The following is a 7,984-nucleotide window of genomic DNA, read 5'->3' as shown; positions in this document are numbered from 1 at the left end:
AAACGACATGTGTAAGGACTTAGCAGCTGGATTAACTGACGGGTCGGCTCAGGTCATCTTCCTTAGATGCTTTGGTTCATTCTCTGGTCTTTTTCTCACAGAGGCTCCGGTTAGTGTATTTAGAGACGATGACTCTATGAATCAGAGGTCATACGAAAATGAGTTCAGTCTTTCTCTTGTCTCCTCCCACCTTGCTTCTTCTGCTTTCCCTCTTGCCACCTCTCCGCTTTTCTTAGTCCACTCTGCTCAGATGACCCTCCCTCCCCAACAGCAAGTCCAAAGGACGTGATTCCAGAATCCTTGCAGGAGACGATTGTCTACCTCATTACTAAAGCCACTGTGTGTCTTGCTTAAATCTGTGGCCCCAGCATCCCATCCAGATGGCACCTTCCCTTCACCTTCAATCACGTTCAGATGTGAATGATGAATTACATGGTGACACTAGTCATTAGAGACTAGCTCACTTTCAAAAACATTTGACCCCAGCTGAGAACTGTTTAAATGTGATGAGGATTTAAACAAATACAAATATACAATTTAGGGTGTGTCAAAGAGTCACCATGGAACTAATAATACATAGAATGAAATGGTCAAGGGGAAGCCTGGGTGAAACCCAATAGGGTTTATAAGGTTAAGTCAGAGCTGGGAAACCTTGATTACCACGCTGAGGTGGGAGGGTCAGCTGTCAGCAGGCGTGGACTTGGAGTCCCGCTCTGAGGCACAGGGGTGTGACTGGGAGTTTGGGGTGTGGAGGTGGGGTGGGGGCAGGAGAAGAACAGAATGTTGGAGTGTCTTCCAGTCTGGAGCCTTGACAATTGGCAGCTGGAGCAGAAACAGTGAGCTTAAGAGAGACGCTGGCCAAAAAGCTGTGTCTTCCCAGTTGACAGAGATTTAAATCAGACTTTGCCCTGCTCTTAAAGGATCCCCTCTTCTGTGTTGGGTAAACTTTAAGAAGTGGTCTTCTGCAAAAACAAGAATCCTTTATCTGGCTTAAATAATTCTTGGATTAAGGACCACTCTCTACTCATAATCATCTCAGTTATTTTTATGAAAGAGGGAGAATAACAACAAAAACACATGCTTGCTTCAGCAGCACATATACTAAAATCGTAACAAAAACAGAAATATGTATTAAAAAACTGGATCTTTCATTGAACACTTGTGAATAATGATTACAGTCAATCGCCCTTAATTGAAAACCAGAGATTTGAACTGAAATTACAGTAAAATCTGGAATCCTTACTTACATAGCAGATGTACCTTTCCAGTCATGTTTAGCTGAACTAATTGGGAGATGACAATCTGGCAGGTCTCCGAGCACAAGAGACTTTGAGCTTGGAATCAAAAATTTAGACTATCTACAAAGTGAATAATCAGGAATTTTCCATGTATTAAGATCATTATCCTTCAGATTAAGGGCTCTACATAGAATACACAAAAAAATTACTAATATTAAAAGCTGCTGAAGAAATTTTCATAATTTTATTGAAAGCAGAGACTTGATCAGTATCTAGGGAGCTTGTTTTATCTTGTGTCATCATTTCTTCTCTTGGCCCAGTGACACATCTTTTAAAGAACAGAATGAAGCTTCCTTGGTACAGGCAGCCCACTACCTGCAATCACTGTGGAAATGATCAGTGAGGCTTTGGTGGGGGATCCAGTTTGGATTAGCCAAGACCCAAGTTGAGCCATAGTCAGATGGCCAAGTAGAGCATATACATCTTCAAATAATCAGTGCTTCTAGAACCTGGTCAAGATACTCTTCCTTTTATAAAGCTTTAAACACACACACACACACACACACACACACACACACACACACACACACACACACACACACACACACACACACACACAAAGACAATCCTAGCTAGAAATGGAAAAGAAAAGAGAAAGAAACCATGAGACTGTAGTTCTAAATTTTGAGCATAAAAACCTGGGTGAGCATAAGACTCACCAGAGCCCTTGTAAACATGCACATTCCTGCTCCCTGTTTTCAAAGCGTCTGATTCAGTGGATCTGCAGTAGGCCCTGAGAATCTGGGTCTGATGCAGGTGCTACGCCAGCTGTGGACTGGATGCCAAATGCAAACTCCTGTGGTTCAGGCTGGAGGGGAGAGAAGAGGCTGTTGAAACCTCAGGACTCATAAGCCAATACTGCCATGGTTCTGCCCACCCAGGCAACTAGGCTTTGATCAGGGCTTTGGCAACATTGTCTATCTGGAAGAAAACAAACAAACAAAGAAAAAGAAAGACTCCCAGGTACAGAGAACAAACCTGCGGTTATCAGCATGGAGAGGAAAGGAGGAAAGCGGGGAGGGGAGAAACAGGGGTAGGGGATTAAGAGGTACAGACTACTGTGTGTAAAATAAATAAGCTACAAGGTTATATTGTGCAGCACAGGGAACATAGCCAATATTTTATAATAACTATAAATGGAGTGTAACCTTTAAAAATTGTGAGTCACTATGTTGTATACCTGCAGCTTTTATAATATTGTAAATCAACTGTACCTCAATTTAAAAAAAAAAGAAATAGCTAACTATATATTTTTTAAAAAGAAAAAGAATGAACTGTTTTTGTAGCTAAGTGGGCAGTGGCAGTGATATTGTCCACCCAGAGCTGTGTCAGGGGAAGGAAAAGAAAAGCTCATGATCACAAGTGTGGGGTCTGCATTTCCAGACATCACCCCAGAACTGAGAAATCAGCGTCCCCTGACAAACATCAGCAAACTCAGCTGAATCTGAGCCCTTCATTCTGGTTTGTCTTGCCTCCTCCTGTATCTTTCCCACGTGAGCCCAATTTATATTTCCTTTAAACCAGAGGCTTTTATAATTCAGAGCTGAGTGGAAGAGCTCTTTGGGTGAGCAAAGAAAGTACTATTTTTGGATCCTGTTTATTTTATAACTTTGCATATAAAGAGTAGGCCACTAGAAACACAAATGGTCTACTTTTTATCTATTGTCTTCCTTGCAACAGAATTCATATGAAAGCTAGAGCAATATTAAAATCACCAAGTACTGGGCACAACTATCAGGCAGGGTGAAGTGGCAGAAACACTCCACCAACACATGCATGGGCCATGGCACGAACACATCACACCACACACCCTCAAACTAGCCTAAGTTGCTTTTAAAAATACACTGTTTTGTTGTTGTTGTTGTTGTTGTTGTCTTCCCTCACACACATTCTCCTGTTCTCTAGCTGCTGACTTTGGTCTGGAGTCCACTTTTTGATTTGGTCGGGATCCTAAGGAGCCTACCAACCCCAGATGGTCAGATCCAATCCTGTGAGATGCCACTCAGTGCAGGAACTCGGTCTCAACACAAACAAAAGAGAAGCGAGTTGCGGGTGAGTGAGCCACACCTGCTGATGTCTCTGCGGGCTAACTGAAGTGGGGTTCAGGCCCAAGACCTTGGGATGTACAGATTGGCTAAATGAACATCAATTTGTCTACCAAAGTGCCTCTGCGTTACAAGTGAGTAAGAGCGAGTTGTCTTGGGATCTGAGTTATTTGGCTTTAAACTTGGCTAACAGTACCATTAACTATTGATCTGTTAATTTATGATGGTTGAGAACAAGACTTTGATGGAAGCGACTAGAGCCTTGACTAGGAAATCAGTAAGTCTTTTATAAAACAACATGACCCATGTATTATACATGTGCTCATTGGCAAGATTTCATCAGGGGTATTTCTCAGTCGGATTTGGATTCACCAACTATTCATAATATTGAAAATCTCCTGTTAAACCCAGGCTATTTAAATTTCTAATTATCTGACCATTATATATTACCTTAATACTGCTGACTCAGTACTCTGTGACTCTCTAATGTGCTAATAAAAAGAGAGTGTGAATTATTTTCATATGTTCCCTTTTCAGGGAGATGAATCAGAGACTCTTGCTCTAATGTTTATGTTCAAAGTTTATTTCAAACCCGAAGTAACTGAAAACATTTCTCTATATGGAAGACCTAATGAAAATGTTCTTATGCTAGAGCAGACACATGGGTAAACTTAATGCGGCAGAGGGTGGGGGACCACAGCGGCTGAAACTGGGAAAGTAGGAGCAAGCAGGGAGGGATGTTATATGTGCTTCTGTCCGGCAGGTCCGTAGTGCATGTCTGCTCCCTCTCAGCCTTTCCTTCACTTTCAAAAGTCTTATTTTCCTTTCACTTACCAGACTTCCTGTCTCCATGTTGAGAGATAGTCCTCCCCAAGGTCTTGTTTTCTATATACAAACAGTCCTGAAAGATCAGCTTCTGTCATTACCATATTTTGGATAGAAGCCCATCCCACTGGACTCAAGACACTTCACAGGTCTGCGGAATATTTATATGAACAGGAGCTGCAGGATTCCTTCCCAACGTGACCTTAACTGTTCCCTCAATGCCACCCCCTGCTCCGTCCAGCCTGCAAATTATCCTCTTCTGTGGACCGCTGATCTTTGAAAAATCTTTCTAGATAATTTAGAAAAAAAAACCCACACAAATTATTAACAAACTTATGAATAATAAGCATGTGATCACATCAGTAATTAAAGAACAGTAAATTCAAACAACATTAAGATGCTATTTTTATGTGTGAATTAATTTGTGAAAGGTTGTTTAGTAATTATAATGCTGGTGTTCCCATTAAAATGCTTTTAGGCTACAGTAACAAAACAACCAAATCAAACTTCTTAAATAACATGTAAAATATATGATTTCAAGTGAAAATAAGTACTAAGGAAGAGTGGCTCCTGGGTTGATTAATTCATGGTTTCCATAGCATCATCAAATGCCCGTCCTTCACTGGTTTTGTCCCTAGGCTGGCATGGTTCAAGTTGTTACATGCAGACATGACAATGTCCAGTGAAAGAACAAAGACTGTTTTTACCTTGTTTTTTGATAATGAATTTTATTTAAGAAGAAATAGTGAAGATGAATTATTTCTTGGGAAACCTGTGTATCTAAGGACACTATGCTTTTTTTTTTAATTGAGGTATAGTCAGTTATAATGTGTCAATTTCTGATGTACAGCATGTTTCAGTCATACACATATACATACATATATTTGTTTTCAAATTCTTTTTCATAATAGGTTATTACAAGATATTGAATATAATTCCCTGTGCTATACAGAAGAAATTTGTTTCTTATTTATTTCATATATAGTAGTTAGTATTTGCACATCTCGAACTCCCAACTTATCCCTTCCCACCCCTTTTCCCCTGGTAACCATAAATTTTTTCACTATTAAAAGAATTATTGAAGTATAGTTGATTTACAATGTTGTGTTAGTTTCAGGAGTATAGCAAAGGGATTCAGATATATGTATATATATTCTTTTCCATTATAGGTTATTACAAGATACTGAATGTTGTTCCCTGTGCAATACAGTAGGTCCTTGTTGTTTGCCTATTTTATATATAGTGTGTGTATCTGCTAATCCCAGATTCCTAATTTATCCCCTCTCCCTTACATTTCCCCTTTGGTAACCATAAGTTTATTTTCCATGTCCATGAATCTGTTTCTGTTTTGTAAATAAGTTTATTTGTATCTTTTTTTTTTTTAAGATTCCACATATAAGTGAAATCCTACAACATTTGTCCTTCTCTGTCTGACTTAACTTCACTTAGTATGATCATCTCTAGGTCCATAAATGTCACTGCAAATAAGAATGAAAAACAGTTACCCAGTAAACCTCACATCTCATCTTAGCCAGGACTGGGTCGTATGCCTACTTCTAGCCCAATCACTGGCAAGAGAAATGAGATGACCAAGACTGGTTTAGACTAACCCAGATTTACTCTCAGAGAAAGCTTGGACACCTGGACCAACCAAGGCTCCATCAACAGGGAAGAAGGGACAGTAATGGTTCTCGGGCAGGCAACCTGTGGTGTTTGCTTTGGCTCCCAAGGGTTCAGTGAGACAGGCCACACACATGGCTCGCAGGCATTGTGGAGAGAAGTTTGGCACATAAACCAAGACTCTTAAAAATGTCCTTACACTTTGACATAGTAATTTCACTTCTAGGAACAAAGCCCGTGGAAAGTGTACCAAAATATAGATAAAGTATGCATAAAGATGTTCACTGCAGCACCCTTTATAATAGAGAAAAGAAAGAACAACAGCAAAACCCAACTTAAGGGTCCAAAAATAAAGAAACAGTTACGTAATTACAGTACATCCACATGATGAGCTCCTGTCTAGTATTTAAAAATGACGTTTACAAAAAGTTTTGAAGAACATGGGAAGATGCTCATAGTGTTAAATGGGAAAAGCATATTCAGATTATATACATAATACAACTGTCTATGTAAAATATTAATAGCAACTACCTCCTCAACGTCTACAGTGAGTTAGGAACCTACACACCATCTCTAATCCTTACAACCACCCTGAGATGTAAGTGTCTTTATGCCCATTTGACAACCAAGGCAACCAAGGCTCAGAGATGTTCACAGGTTTCCCAGAATCATCCAGCTAGCAAAAAAGCAGGACAGAGCTTTGAGTCTAGGTCTCTCTGAACCGTGCCCTTGCATTTTAGAGGTAATTCTTTTTCTTTCCCCTTTTTTCTGTTCTCCCTTCTCCACTGTGGATGGATGAGATATTCATGAAGCCATGCTTCAGAGGTGCAGATAAACATGCAAATACTCAGTGACATGGAATAGAATAAGGACAATGGGAAACTGGGGGACTTGGGGACAGGTAGACAGATAGGAAAGCAGGACCAGGAGGAAGGAGAGGTAACTGGAAGGACTGTACTGAGAACCAGGAAGTGATTGTTTACCAAACCAACCAGAATTCTTTGATTTCCTTTTTAACTGAAATTGTTCTCCAAGTGCCCCATGCAGTGCACAGGCCTTCTTTCATGGGTGGTCCACACCAGTTCACCAAGAGCCTCTATCAGGCCCCAGATGCTTCTCTAGATGTTGGATCCTCATCTAATTCATGTGCTAATCAGAAATTTCTCCTTCCTTGGCTGGCCAGATCAGGAGGGGATGGTGCACGTGTGACCCTAGGGATAAAAGTCGTGACTGATAAATCTGTGAAAGATGGGGATGGGGAACCAATACTTTGGAGATCACACATTTTATTTCCCTTAGAACCATACTCCCAGCCCCAAGCTGGGGGCATACTTACAACTAATACGTTATTGAATTATGGAAAATGTTGAATTAAGGAGGGAAAAAAAGGAAAGACAATTCTCTGGAATCTGTTTCTGTTATTTTTCACATCTGTGCTCGAGATCTCTGCTAACCCACATTTACGCTGTAACACCGTTATGCACGTTGGCCAAAGACACAGTCTGTTGCTGCAGAATTGATCTAATTGTAGACAAGCTTTGTTTCAGCATTTATCTGATGACCAAGAGGACCCTCAATCGGGTCTCAATGATGTATTTTTGCTGCCACTTCCGTTGGTTTTGAAAGCCCTGCTGTCACGGTGTGAGGGTCATGGAAAGATTAGCATCCCCGGGTCCCTTGGCTCCCTTGTTTGTTTGAGAAATGCAAGAATAAAACAACCACGTGAGAATAATGAGCATCGCATCTGATTTCAGAAGGCCCATTAAAATAACAAATCAGAAATGTCTTCAATAAAAATCGCTGAAGTTAAGAATCATGCAAAGACTGGCTCTTTTGGAGGGAAAAATGTGTACTGGTTTTTTTTTTTTATGCTGAGGTTTTTAAAAGCAGATTTTCTCTTTTGTTTAATATTCTCAGGTCTGTTTAGTATGTCTGATGTTTCATTATCTAGCAATGCATATAAAAATGGGAAGAGAAGAAATTTTTTGCAGCAAAATCATCCCCTGGGACATCCTTACATGATACGTCTGTGCAGATTCCCTCAGTCAGTCGTGAGCAGGCAGAATGCCACCCTAATAACCTGAGTCCTTTGCTTGAGAGCACTTTCTCTCCAAAGTCCTTTAGAATTATCAACCCAGACATCATGAGAAGCAGCACAACAGGTCTGGGGCTCCCTCCTGTAAGTCCAAAGGAGAA

The 7,984-nt window shown here is 40.4% G+C and overlaps 1 long non-coding RNA gene across 1 annotated transcript in view; it reads left to right on the top strand.

Moving 5' to 3' along the window:
• Positions 1-3,397: 3,397 nt before the first annotated feature.
• Positions 3,398-7,984, top strand: part of LOC106729122 — a 79,896-nt gene continuing 75,309 nt past the window's right edge. The window contains exon 1 of the long non-coding RNA XR_004320719.1: positions 3,398-3,477. This is a non-coding gene — a long non-coding RNA (uncharacterized LOC106729122). The remainder of the gene's footprint in view (positions 3,478-7,984) is intronic.

This window comes from Camelus ferus, chromosome 6 (genome assembly GCF_009834535.1).
Source record: "Camelus ferus isolate YT-003-E chromosome 6, BCGSAC_Cfer_1.0, whole genome shotgun sequence".
Classification (NCBI taxonomy): domain Eukaryota; kingdom Metazoa; phylum Chordata; class Mammalia; order Artiodactyla; family Camelidae; genus Camelus; species Camelus ferus.
The sequence above is the reverse complement of the archived record's forward strand: the minus strand, read 5'-3'. Positions and strand labels throughout refer to the sequence as shown.